Here is a 15,132-nt window from a genome sequence, read left to right as displayed (position 1 = left end):
AACTCCGGTTGAGCTTCTCAAAATCAAGGTTGACATGTTTAGAGTTCCCTCGAACATCTCGAACATGTTGGCAATCCTGGCGAAACTTTTGACGTTCTCACGCAATTTTCCAAATCCCCAACAAAATTCTTACATTTTGACGTCAAAAACTCTAAAAGTCCGGTTGAGCTTCTCAAAATCAAGGTTGACATGTTTAGAGTTCCCTCAAACATTTTGGCATTCCTGGTGAAGCTTTTGACGTTCTCACGAAATTTTCCAAATCCCCAACAAAATTCTTACACTTTCACATCAAAATCTCTAAAACTCAGGTTGATCTTCTCAAAATAAAGGTGGACAATCGTTAGAGTTCCCTCGAACATTTTGGCAATCCTGGCGAAACTTTTGACGTTCTCACGAAATTTTACAAATCCCAAACAAAATTCTTACACTTTCACATCAAAATCTCTAAAACTCTGGTTGAGCTTCTCAAAATCAAGGTTTACATGTTTAGTGTTCAGACAAACATTTTGACATTCCTGGCGAAACTTTTCACTTTCTCACGAAATTTTCTAAATCCCCAACAGAATTCTTACACTTTCACATCAAAATCTCTAAAACTCCTGTTGAGCTTCTCAAAATCAAGGTTGACATGTTTAGAGTTCCCTCAAACATTTTGGCAATCCTTGTGAAACTTTTGACTTTCTCAAGAAATTTTCCAAATCCCCAACAAAATTCTTACACTTTCACGTCAAAATCTCTGAAAGTCCGGTTGAGCTTCTCAAAATCAAGGTTTACATGTTTAGTGTTCAGACAAACATTTTGACATTCCTGGCGAAACTTTTCACTTTCTCACGAAATTTTCTAAATCCCCAACAGAATTCTTACACTTTCACATCAAAATCTCTAAAACTCCTGTTGAGCTTCTCAAAATCAAGGTTGACATGTTTAGAGTTCCCTCGAACATCTCGAACATGTTGGCAATCCTGGCGAAACTTTTGACGTTCTCACGCAATTTTCCAAATCCCCAACAAAATTCTTACATTTTGACGTCAAAAACTCTAAAAGTCCGGTTGAGCTTCTCAAAATCAAGGTTGACATGTTTAGAGTTCCCTCGAACATGTTGGCAATCCTGGCGAAACTTTTGACGTTCTCACGAAATTTTACAAATCCCAAACAAAATTCTTACACTTTCACGTCAAAATCTCTAAAACTCCTGTTGAGCTTCTCAAAATCAAGGTTGACATGTTTAGAGTTCCCGCGGACATTTTGGCAATCCTTGTGAAACTTTTGACTTTCTCAAGAAATTTTCCAAATCCCCAACAGAATTCTTACACTTTCACGTCAAAATCTCTGAAACTCCTGTTGAGCTTCTCAAAATCAAGGTTTACATGTTTAGTGTTCAGACAAACATTTTGACATTCCTGGCGAAACTTTTCACTTTCTCACGAAATTTTCTAAATCCCCAACAGAATTCTTACACTTTCACATCAAAATCTCTAAAACTCCTGTTGAGCTTCTCAAAATCAAGGTTGACATGTTTAGATTTCCCTCGAACATTTTGGCAATACGTGTGAAACTTTTGACATTCTCACAAAATTTTCCAAATCCCCAACAAAATTCTTACACTTTCACATCAAAATCTCTAAAAGTCCGGCTGAGCTTCTCAAAATTAAGGTTGACATGTTTAGAGTTCCCTCGAATATTTTGGCAATCCTGGCGAAACTTTTGACGTTCTCAGGAAATTTTCCAAATCCCCGACAAAATTCCTACACTTTCATGTCAAAATCTCTAAAAGTCCGGTTGAGCTTCTCAAAATCAAGGTTGACATGTTTAGAGTTCCCTCGAACATTTTGGCGTTCCTTGCGAAACTTTTGACGTTCTCACGAAATTCTCCAAATCTCTGCCAAAATTTTTACACTTTCACATCAAAATCTCTAAAACTCCAGTTGAGCTTCTCAAAATCAAGGTTGACATGTTTAGAGTTCCCTCGAACATTTTGGCAATCCTGGCGAAACTTTTGACGTTCTCAGGAAATTTTCCAAATCCCCAACAAAATTCTTACACTTTCACATCAAAATCTCTAAAAGTCCGGTTGAGCTTCTCAAAATCAAGGTTGACATGTTTAGAGTTCCCTCAAACATTTTGGCAATCCTGGTGAAACTTTTGACGTTCTCAAGAAATTCTCCAAATCCCCGACAAATATCTTACACTTTGACGTCAAAATCTCTAAAACTCTGGTTGAGCTTCTGAAAATCAAGGTTGACATGTTTAGAGTTCCCTCGAACATTTTGGCAATCCTGGCGAAACTTTTGACGTTCTCAGGAAATTTTCTAAATCCCCGAAAAAATTCCTACACTTTCACGTCAAAATCTCTAAAACTCCGGTTGAGCTTCTCAAAATCAAGGTTGACATGTTTAGAGTTCCCTCGAACATCTCGAACATGTTGGCAATCCTGGCGAAACTTTTGACGTTCTCACGCAATTTTCCAAATCCCCAACAAAATTCTTACATTTTGACGTCAAAAACTCTAAAAGTCCGGTTGAGCTTCTCAAAATCAAGGTTGACATGTTTAGAGTTCCCTCAAACATTTTGGCATTCCTGGTGAAACTTTTGACGTTCTCACGAAATTTTCCAAATCCCCAACAAAATTCTTACACTTTCACATCAAAATCTCTAAAACTCAGGTTGATCTTCTCAAAATAAAGGTGGACAATCGTTAGAGTTCCCTCGAACATTTTGGCAATCCTGGCGAAACTTTTGACGTTCTCACGAAATTTTACAAATCCCAAACAAAATTCTTACACTTTCACATCAAAATCTCTAAAACTCTGGTTGAGCTTCTCAAAATCAAGGTTTACATGTTTAGTGTTCAGACAAACATTTTGACATTCCTGGCGAAACTTTTCACTTTCTCACGAAATTTTCTAAATCCCCAACAGAATTCTTACACTTTCACATCAAAATCTCTAAAACTCCTGTTGAGCTTCTCAAAATCAAGGTTGACATGTTTAGAGTTCCCTCAAACATTTTGGCAATCCTGGCGAAACTTTTGACTTTCTCAAGAAATTTTCCAAATCCCCAACAAAATTCTTACACTTTCACGTCAAAATCTCTAAAAGTCCGGCTGAGCTTCTCAAAATTAAGGTTGACATGTTTAGAGTTCCCTCGAATATTTTGGCAATCCTGGCGAAACTTTTGACGTTCTCAGGAAATTTTCCAAATCCCCGAAAAAATTCCTAGACATTCACGTCAAAATCTCTAAAACTCTGGTTGAGCTTCTCAAAATCAAGGTTGACATGTTTAGAGTTCCCTCGAACGTTTTGGCAATCCTGGCGAAACTTTTGACGTTCTCAGGAAATTTTCCATATCCCCGAAAAAATTCCTACACTTTCACGTCAAAATCTCTAAACCTCTGGTTGAGCTTCTCAAAATCAAGGTTGACATGTTTAGAGTTCCCTTGGACATTTTGGCATTCCTGGCGAAACTTTTGACGGTCTCATGAAATTTTCCTAATCCCAAACAAAATTCTTACACTTTCACATCAAAATCTCTAAAACTCCTGTTGAGCTTCTCAAAATCAAGGTTGACATGTTTAGAGTTCCCTCGAACATCTCGAACATGTTGGCAATCCTGGCGAAACTTTTGACGTTCTCACGCAATTTTCCAAATCCCCAACAAAATTCTTACATTTTGACGTCAAAAACTCTAAAAGTCCGGTTGAGCTTCTCAAAATCAAGGTTGACATGTTTAGAGTTCCCTCAAACATTTTGGCATTCCTGGTGAAACTTTTGACGTTCTCACGAAATTTTCCAAATCCCAAACAAAATTCTTACACTTTCACATCAAAATCTCTAAAACTCCGGTTGAGCTTCTCAAAATCAAGGTTGACATGTTTAGTGTTCAGACAAACATTTTGACATTCCTGGCGAAACTTTTCACTTTCTCACGAAATTTTCTAAATCCCCAACAAAATTCTTACACTTTCACATCAAAATCTCTAAAAGTCCGGTTGAGCTTCTCAAAATCAAGGTTGACATGTTTAGAGTTCCCGCGGACATTTTGGCAATCCTGGCGAAACTTTTGACGTTCTCAGGAAATTTTCCAAATCCCCAACAAAATTCTTACACTTTCACATCAAAATCTCTAAAAGTCCGGTTGAGCTTCTCAAAATCAAGGTTGACATGTTTAGAGTTCCCTCAAACATTTTGGCAATCCTTGTGAAATTTTGATGTTCTCAAGAAATTTTCCAAATCCCCAACAAAATTCTTACACTTTCACGTCAAAATCTCTGAAAGTCCGGTTGAGCTTCTCAAAATCAAGGTGGACATCTTTAGAGTTCCCTCGAACAATTTGGCATTCCTGGCGAAACTTTTGACTTTCTCACGAAATTTCCCAAATCCCCAACAAAATTCTTACACTTTCACATCAAAATCTCTAAAACTCCGGTTGAGCTTCTCAAAATCAAGGTTGACATGTTTAGAGTTCCCGCGGACATTTTGGCAATTCTGGCGAAACTTTTGACGCTTTCATGAAATTTTCCATATCCCTGAAAAAATTCTTACACTTTGACGTCAAAATCTCTAAAAGTCCGGTTGAGCTTCTCAAAATCAAGGTTGACATGTTTAGAGTTCCCTCGGACATTTTGGCAATCCTGGCGAAACTTTTGACGTTCTCAAGAAATTTTCCAAATCCCCAACAAAATTCTTACACTTTCACATCAAAATCTCTAAAAGTCCGGTTGAGCTTCTCAAAATCAAGGTTGACATGTTTAGAGTTCCCTCAAACATTTTGGCATTCCTGGCGAAACTTTTGACGGTCTCATGAAATTTTCCTAATCCCAAACAAAATTCTTACACTTTCACATCAAAATCTCTAAAACTCCGGTTGAGCTTCTCATAATCAAGGTTGACATGTTTAGAGTTCCCTCGAACATCTCGAACATGTTGGCAATCCTGGCGAAACTTTTGACGTTCTCACGCAATTTTCCAAATCCCAAACAAAATACTTACACTTTCACATCAAAATCTCTAAAACTCAGGTTGATTTTCTCAAAATAAAGGTGGACAATCGTTAGAGTTCCCTCGAACATTTTGGCAATCCTGGCGAAACTTTTGACGTTCTCACGAAATTTTACAAATCCCAAACAAAATTCTTACACTTTCACATCAAAATCTCTAAAACTCTGGTTGAGCTTCTCAAAATCAAGGTTTACATGTTTAGTGCTCAGACAAACATTTTGACATTCCTGGCGAAACTTTTCACTTTCTCACGAAATTTTCTAAATCCCCAACAAAATTCTTACACTTTCACATCAAAATCTCTAAAACTCCTGTTGAGATTCTCAAAATCAAGGTTGACATGTTTAGAGTTCCTACGAACATTTTGGCGTTCCTTACGAAACTTTTGACGTTCTCAAGAAATTTTCCAAATCCCCAACAAAATTCTTACACTTTCACGTCAAAATCTCTGAAAGTCCGGTTGAGCTTCTCAAAATCAAGGTTTACATGTTTAGTGTTCAGACAAACATTTTGACATTCCTGGCGAAACTTTTCACTTTCTCACGAAATTTTCTAAATCCCCAACAGAATTCTTACACTTTCACATCAAAATCTCTAAAACTCCTGTTGAGCTTCTCAAAATCAAGGTTGACATGTTTAGAGTTCTGTCGAACATTTTGGCAATCCTGGCGAAACTTTTGACGGTTTCACGAAATTCTCCAAATCCCAAACAAAATTCTTACACTTTCACATCAAAATCTCTAAAACTCTGGTTGAGCTTCTCAAAATCAAGGTGGACATGTTTAGAGTTCCCTCAAACATTTTGGCAATCCAGGTGAAACTTTTGACGTTCTCACGAAATTTTCCAACTCCCCAACAAAATTCCTACACTTTCATGTCAAAATCTCTAAAAGTCCGGTTGAGCTTCTCAAAATCAAGGTTGACATGTTTAGAGTTCCCTCGAACATCTCGAACATGTTGGCAATCCTGGCGAAACTTTTGACGTTCTCACGAAATTTTACAAATCCCAAACAAAATTCTTACATTTTGACGTCAAAAACTCTAAAAGTCCGGTTGAGCTTCTCAAAATCAAGGTTGACATGTTTAGAGTTCTGTCGAACATTTTGGCAATCCTGGCGAAACTTTTGACGTTCTCACGAAATTTTACAAATCCCAAACAAAATTCTTACACTTTCACATCAAAATCTCTAAAACTCCTGTTGAGCTTCTCAAAATCAAGGTTGACATGTTTAGAGTTCCCGCGGACATTTTGGCAATCCTTGTGAAACTTTTGACTTTCTCAAGAAATTTTCCAAATCCCCAACAGAATTCTTACACTTTCACGTCAAAATCGCTGAAACTCCTGTTGAGCTTCTAAAAAATCAAGGTTTACATGTTTAGTGTTCAGACAAACATTTTGACATTCCTGGCGAAACTTTTCACTTTCTCACGAAATTTTCTAAATCCCCAACAAAATTCTTACACTTTCACATCAAAATCTCTAAAAGTCCGGTTGAGCTTCTCAAAATCAAGGTTGACATGTTTAGAGTTCCTGCGGACATTTTGGCAATCCTGGCGAAACTTTTGACGTTCTCAGGAAATTTTCCAAATCCCCAACAAAATTCTTACACTTTCACATCAAAATCTCTAAAAGTCCGGTTGAGCTTCTCAAAATCAAGGTTGACATGTTTAGAGTTCCCTCAAACATTTTGGCAATCCTTGTGAAATTTTGATGTTCTCAAGAAATTTTCCAAATCCCCAACAAAATTCTTACACTTTCACGTCAAAATCTCTGAAAGTCCGGTTGAGCTTCTCAAAATCAAGGTGGACATCTTTAGAGTTCCCTCGAACAGTTTGGCATTCCTGGCGAAACTTTTGACTTTCTCACGAAATTTCCCAAATCCCCAACAAAATTCTTACACTTTCACATCAAAATCTCTAAAACTCCGGTTGAGCTTCTCAAAATCAAGGTTGACATGTTTAGAGTTCCCGCGGACATTTTGGCAATTCTGGCGAAACTTTTGACGCTTTCATGAAATTTTCCATATCCCTGAAAAAATTCTTACACTTTGACGTCAAAATCTCTAAAAGTCCGGTTGAGCTTCTCAAAATCAAGGTTGACATGTTTAGAGTTCCCTCGGACATTTTGGCAATCCTGGCGAAACTTTTGACGTTCTCAAGAAATTTTCCAAATCCCCAACAAAATTCTTACACTTTCACATCAAAATCTCTAAAAGTCCGGTTGAGCTTCTCAAAATCAAGGTTGACATGTTTAGAGTTCCCTCAAACATTTTGGCATTCCTGGCGAAACTTTTGACGGTCTCATGAAATTTTCCTAATCCCAAACAAAATTCTTACACTTTCACATCAAAATCTCTAAAACTCCGGTTGAGCTTCTCATAATCAAGGTTGACATGTTTAGAGTTCCCTCGAACATCTCGAACATGTTGGCAATCCTGGCGAAACTTTTGACGTTCTCACGCAATTTTCCAAATCCCCAACAAAATTCTTACATTTTGACGTCAAAAACTCTAAAAGTCCGGTTGAGCTTCTCAAAATCAAGGTTGACATGTTTAGAGTTCCCTCAAACATTTTGGCATTCCTGGTGAAACTTTTGACGTTCTCACGAAATTTTCCAAATCCCAAACAAAATACTTACACTTTCACATCAAAATCTCTAAAACTCAGGTTGATTTTCTCAAAATAAAGGTGGACAATCGTTAGAGTTCCCTCGAACATTTTGGCAATCCTGGCGAAACTTTTGACGTTCTCACGAAATTTTACAAATCCCAAACAAAATTCTTACACTTTCACATCAAAATCTCTAAAACTCTGGTTGAGCTTCTCAAAATCAAGGTTTACATGTTTAGTGCTCATACAAACATTTTGACATTCCTGGCGAAACTTTTCACTTTCTCACGAAATTTTCTAAATCCCCAACAAAATTCTTACACTTTCACATCAAAATCTCTAAAACTCCTGTTGAGATTCTCAAAATCAAGGTTGACATGTTTAGAGTTCCTACGAACATTTTGGCGTTCCTTACGAAACTTTTGACGTTCTCAAGAAATTTTCCAAATCCCCAACAAAATTCTTACACTTTCACGTCAAAATCTCTGAAAGTCCGGTTGAGCTTCTCAAAATCAAGGTTTACATGTTTAGTGTTCAGACAAACATTTTGACATTCCTGGCGAAACTTTTCACTTTCTCACGAAATTTTCTAAATCCCCAACAGAATTCTTACACTTTCACATCAAAATCTCTAAAACTCCTGTTGAGCTTCTCAAAATCAAGGTTGACATGTTTAGAGTTCTGTCGAACATTTTGGCAATCCTGGCGAAACTTTTGACGGTTTCACGAAATTCTCCAAATCCCAAACAAAATTCTTACACTTTCACATCAAAATCTCTAAAACTCTGGTTGAGCTTCTCAAAATCAAGGTGGACATGTTTAGAGTTCCCTCAAACATTTTGGCAATCCAGGTGAAACTTTTGACGTTCTCACGAAATTTTCCAACTCCCCAACAAAATTCCTACACTTTCATGTCAAAATCTCTAAAAGTCCGGTTGAGCTTCTCAAAATCAAGGTTGACATGTTTAGAGTTCCCTCGAACATCTCGAACATGTTGGCAATCCTGGCGAAACTTTTGACGTTCTCACGAAATTTTACAAATCCCAAACAAAATTCTTACATTTTGACGTCAAAAACTCTAAAAGTCCGGTTGAGCTTCTCAAAATCAAGGTTGACATGTTTAGAGTTCTGTCGAACATTTTGGCAATCCTGGCGAAACTTTTGACGTTCTCACGAAATTTTACAAATCCCAAACAAAATTCTTACACTTTCACATCAAAATCTCTAAAACTCCTGTTGAGCTTCTCAAAATCAAGGTTGACATGTTTAGAGTTCCCGCGGACATTTTGGCAATCCTTGTGAAACTTTTGACTTTCTCAAGAAATTTTCCAAATCCCCAACAGAATTCTTACACTTTCACGTCAAAATCGCTGAAACTCCTGTTGAGCTTCTAAAAAATCAAGGTTTACATGTTTAGTGTTCAGACAAACATTTTGACATTCCTGGCGAAACTTTTCACTTTCTCACGAAATTTTCTAAATCCCCAACAAAATTCTTACACTTTCACATCAAAATCTCTAAAAGTCCGGTTGAGCTTCTCAAAATCAAGGTTGACATGTTTAGAGTTCCCGCGGACATTTTGGCAATCCTGGCGAAACTTTTGACGTTCTCAGGAAATTTTCCAAATCCCCAACAAAATTCTTACACTTTCACATCAAAATCTCTAAAAGTCCGGTTGAGCTTCTCAAAATCAAGGTTGACATGTTTAGAGTTCCCTCAAACATTTTGGCAATCCTTGTGAAATTTTGATGTTCTCAAGAAATTTTCCAAATCCCCAACAAAATTCTTACACTTTCACGTCAAAATCTCTGAAAGTCCGGTTGAGCTTCTCAAAATCAAGGTGGACATCTTTAGAGTTCCCTCGAACAGTTTGGCATTCCTGGCGAAACTTTTGACTTTCTCACGAAATTTCCCAAATCCCCAACAAAATTCTTACACTTTCACATCAAAATCTCTAAAACTCCGGTTGAGCTTCTCAAAATCAAGGTTGACATGTTTAGAGTTCCCGCGGACATTTTGGCAATTCTGGCGAAACTTTTGACGCTTTCATGAAATTTTCCATATCCCTGAAAAAATTCTTACACTTTGACGTCAAAATCTCTAAAAGTCCGGTTGAGCTTCTCAAAATCAAGGTTGACATGTTTAGAGTTCCCTCGGACATTTTGGCAATCCTGGCGAAACTTTTGACGTTCTCAAGAAATTTTCCAAATCCCCAACAAAATTCTTACACTTTCACATCAAAATCTCTAAAAGTCCGGTTGAGCTTCTCAAAATCAAGGTTGACATGTTTAGAGTTCCCTCAAACATTTTGGCATTCCTGGCGAAACTTTTGACGGTCTCATGAAATTTTCCTAATCCCAAACAAAATTCTTACACTTTCACATCAAAATCTCTAAAACTCCGGTTGAGCTTCTCATAATCAAGGTTGACATGTTTAGAGTTCCCTCGAACATCTCGAACATGTTGGCAATCCTGGCGAAACTTTTGACGTTCTCACGCAATTTTCCAAATCCCCAACAAAATTCTTACATTTTGACGTCAAAAACTCTAAAAGTCCGGTTGAGCTTCTCAAAATCAAGGTTGACATGTTTAGAGTTCCCTCAAACATTTTGGCATTCCTGGTGAAACTTTTGACGTTCTCACGAAATTTTCCAAATCCCAAACAAAATACTTACACTTTCACATCAAAATCTCTAAAACTCAGGTTGATTTTCTCAAAATAAAGGTGGACAATCGTTAGAGTTCCCTCGAACATTTTGGCAATCCTGGCGAAACTTTTGACGTTCTCACGAAATTTTACAAATCCCAAACAAAATTCTTACACTTTCACATCAAAATCTCTAAAACTCTGGTTGAGCTTCTCAAAATCAAGGTTTACATGTTTAGTGCTCATACAAACATTTTGACATTCCTGGCGAAACTTTTCACTTTCTCACGAAATTTTCTAAATCCCCAACAAAATTCTTACACTTTCACATCAAAATCTCTAAAACTCCTGTTGAGATTCTCAAAATCAAGGTTGACATGTTTAGAGTTCCTACGAACATTTTGGCGTTCCTTACGAAACTTTTGACGTTCTCAAGAAATTTTCCAAATCCCCAACAAAATTCTTACACTTTCACGTCAAAATCTCTGAAAGTCCGGTTGAGCTTCTCAAAATCAAGGTTTACATGTTTAGTGTTCAGACAAACATTTTGACATTCCTGGCGAAACTTTTCACTTTCTCACGAAATTTTCTAAATCCCCAACAGAATTCTTACACTTTCACATCAAAATCTCTAAAACTCCTGTTGAGCTTCTCAAAATCAAGGTTGACATGTTTAGAGTTCTGTCGAACATTTTGGCAATCCTGGCGAAACTTTTGACGGTTTCACGAAATTCTCCAAATCCCAAACAAAATTCTTACACTTTCACATCAAAATCTCTAAAACTCTGGTTGAGCTTCTCAAAATCAAGGTGGACATGTTTAGAGTTCCCTCAAACATTTTGGCAATCCAGGTGAAACTTTTGACGTTCTCACGAAATTTTCCAACTCCCCAACAAAATTCCTACACTTTCATGTCAAAATCTCTAAAAGTCCGGTTGAGCTTCTCAAAATCAAGGTTGACATGTTTAGAGTTCCCTCGAACATCTCGAACATGTTGGCAATCCTGGCGAAACTTTTGACGTTCTCACGAAATTTTACAAATCCCAAACAAAATTCTTACATTTTGACGTCAAAAACTCTAAAAGTCCGGTTGAGCTTCTCAAAATCAAGGTTGACATGTTTAGAGTTCTGTCGAACATTTTGGCAATCCTGGCGAAACTTTTGACGTTCTCACGAAATTTTACAAATCCCAAACAAAATTCTTACACTTTCACATCAAAATCTCTAAAACTCCTGTTGAGCTTCTCAAAATCAAGGTTGACATGTTTAGAGTTCCCGCGGACATTTTGGCAATCCTTGTGAAACTTTTGACTTTCTCAAGAAATTTTCCAAATCCCCAACAGAATTCTTACACTTTCACGTCAAAATCTCTGAAACTCCTGTTGAGCTTCTAAAAAATCAAGGTTTACATGTTTAGTGTTCAGACAAACATTTTGACATTCCTGGCGAAACTTTTCACTTTCTCACGAAATTTTCTAAATCCCCAACAGAATTCTTACACTTTCACATCAAAATCTCTAAAACTCCTGTTGAGCTTCTCAAAATCAAGGTTGACATGTTTAGATTTCCCTCGAACATTTTGGCAATACGTGTGAAACTTTTGACATTCTCACAAAATTTTCCAAATCCCCAACAAAATTCTTACACTTTCACATCAAAATCTCTAAAGTCCAGCTGAGCTTCTCAAAATTAAGGTTGACATGTTTAGAGTTCCCTCGAATATTTTGGCAATCCTGGCGAAACTTTTGACGTTCTCAGGAAATTTTCCAAATCCCCGACAAAATTCCTACACTTTCATGTCAAAATCTCTAAAAGTCCGGTTGAGCTTCTCAAAATCAAGGTTGACATGTTTAGAGTTCCCTCGAACATTTTGGCAATACGTGTGAAACTTTTGACATTCTCACAAAATTTTCCAAATCCCCAACAAAATTCTTACACTTTCACATCAAAATCTCTAAAAGTCCGGCTGAGCTTCTCAAAATTAAGGTTGACATGTTTAGAGTTCCCTCGAATATTTTGGCAATCCTGGCGAAACTTTTGACGTTCTCAGGAAATTTTCCAAATCCCCGAAAAAATTCCTAGACATTCACGTCAAAATCTCTAAAACTCTGGTTGAGCTTCTCAAAATCAAGGTTGACATGTTTAGAGTTCCCTTGGACATTTTGGCATTCCTGGCGAAACTTTTGACGGTCTCATGAAATTTTCCTAATCCCAAACAAAATTCTTACACTTTCACATCAAAATCTCTAAAACTCCTGTTGAGCTTCTCAAAATCAAGGTTGACATGTTTAGAGTTCCCTCGAACATCTCGAACATGTTGGCAATCCTGGCGAAACTTTTGACGTTCTCACGCAATTTTCCAAATCCCCAACAAAATTCTTACATTTTGACGTCAAAAACTCTAAAAGTCCGGTTGAGCTTCTCAAAATCAAGGTTGACATGTTTAGAGTTCCCTCGAACATTTTGGCATTCCTGGTGAAACTTTTGACGTTCTCACGAAATTTTCCAAATCCCAAACAAAATTCTTACACTTTCACATCAAAATCTCTAAAACTCTGGTTGAGCTTCTCAAAATCAAGGTTGACATGTTTAGTGTTCAGACAAACATTTTGACATTCCTGGCGAAACTTTTCACTTTCTCACGAAATTTTCTAAATCCCCAACAAAATTCTTACACTTTCACATCAAAATCTCTAAAAGTCCGGTTGAGCTTCTCAAAATCAAGGTTGACATGTTTAGAGTTCCCTCAAACATTTTGGCATTCCTTACGAAACTTTTGACGTTCTCAAGAAATTTTCCAAATCCCCAACAAAATTCTTACACTTTCATGTCAAAATCTCTGAAAATCCGGTTGAGCTTCTCAAAATCAAGGTTGACATGTTTAGAGTTCCCTCAAACGTTTTGGCAATCCTGGCGAAACTTTTGACGGTTTCACGAAATTTTCCAAATCCCCAACAAAATTCTTACACTTTCACATCAAAATCTCTAAAACTCTGGTTGAGCTTCTCAAAATCAAGGTTGACATGTTTAGAGTTCCCTCAAACATTTTGGCAATCCTGGCGAAACTTTTGACGTTCTCAGGAAATTTTCCAAATCCCCAACAAAATTCTTACACTTTCACATCAAAATCTCTAAAAGTCCGGTTGAGGTTCTCAAAATCAAGGTCGACATGTTTAGAGTTCCCTCAAACATTTTGGCATTCCTGGCGAAACTTTTGACGGTCTCATGAAATTTTCCTAATCCCAAACAAAATTCTTACACTTTCACGTCAAAATCTCTAAAACTCCGGTTGAGCTTCTCAAAATCAAGGTTGACATGTTTAGAGTTCCCTCGAACATCTCGAACATGTTGGCAATCCTGGCGAAACTTTTGACGTTCTCACGCAATTTTCCAAATCCCCAACAAAATTCTTACATTTTGACGTCAAAAACTCTAAAAGTCCGGTTGAGCTTCTCAAAATCAAGGTTGACATGTTTAGAGTTCCCGCGGACATTTTGGCATTCCTGGCGAAACTTTTGACGGTCTCATGAAATTTTCCTAATCCCAAACAAAATTCTTACACTTTCACATCAAAATCTCTAAAACTCAGGTTGATCTTCTCAAAATAAAGTTGGACAATCTTTAGAGTTCCCTCGAACATTTTGGCAATCCTGGCGAAACTTTTGACGTTCTCACGAAATTTTACAAATCCCAAACAAAATTCTTACACTTTCACATCAAAATCTCTAAAACTCTGGTTGAGCTTCTCAAAATCAAGGTTGACATGTTTAGTGTTCAGACAAACATTTTGACATTCCTGGCGAAACTTTTCACTTTCTCACGAAATTTTCTAAATCCCCAACAAAATTCTTACACTTTCACATCAAAATCTCTAAAACTCCTGTTGAGATTCTCAAAATCAAGGTTGACATGTTTAGAGTTCCCACGAACATTTTGGCGTTCCTTACGAAACTTTTGACGTTCTCAAGAAATTTTCCAAATCCCCAACAAAATTCTTACACTTTCACGTCAAAATCTCTAAAACTCCGGTTGAGCTTCTCAAAATCAAGGTTGACATGTTTAGAGTTCCCTCAAACGTTTTGGCAATCCTGGCGAAACTTTTGACGGTTTCACGAAATTTTCCAAATCCCCAACAAAATTCTTACACTTTCACATCAAAATCTCTAAAACTCTGGTTGAGCTTCTCAAAATCAAGGTGGACATGTTTAGAGTTCCCTCAAACGTTTTGGCAATCCTGGCGAAACTTTTGACGGTTTCACGAAATTTTCCAAATCCCCAACAAAATTCTTACACTTTCACATCAAAATCTCTAAAACTCTGGTTGAGCTTCTCAAAATCAAGGTTGACATGTTTAGAGTTCCCTCAAACATTTTGGCAATCCTGGCGAAACTTTTGACGTTCTCAGGAAATTTTCCAAATCCCCAACAAAATTCTTACACTTTCACATCAAAATCTCTAAAAGTCCGGTTGAGGTTCTCAAAATCAAGGTCGACATGTTTAGAGTTCCCTCAAACATTTTGGCATTCCTGGCGAAACTTTTGACGGTCTCATGAAATTTTCCTAATCCCAAACAAAATTCTTACACTTTCACGTCAAAATCTCTAAAACTCCGGTTGAGCTTCTCAAAATCAAGGTTGACATGTTTAGAGTTCCCTCGAACATCTCGAACATGTTGGCAATCCTGGCGAAACTTTTGACGTTCTCACGCAATTTTCCAAATCCCCAACAAAATTCTTACACTTTCACATCAAAATCTCTAAAAGTCCGGTTGAGCTTCTCAAAATCAAGGTTGACATGTTTAGAGTTCCCTCAAACATTTTGGCATTCCTGGCGAAACTTTTGACAGTCTCATGAAATTTTCCTAATCCCAAACAAAAT

The sequence above is a fragment of the Streptopelia decaocto genome (assembly GCF_964273445.1).
Source record: "Streptopelia decaocto genome assembly, chromosome: 7".
NCBI classification, from domain to species: Eukaryota; Metazoa; Chordata; class Aves; order Columbiformes; family Columbidae; genus Streptopelia; species Streptopelia decaocto.
The sequence above is the reverse complement of the archived record's forward strand: the minus strand, read 5'-3'. Positions refer to the sequence as shown.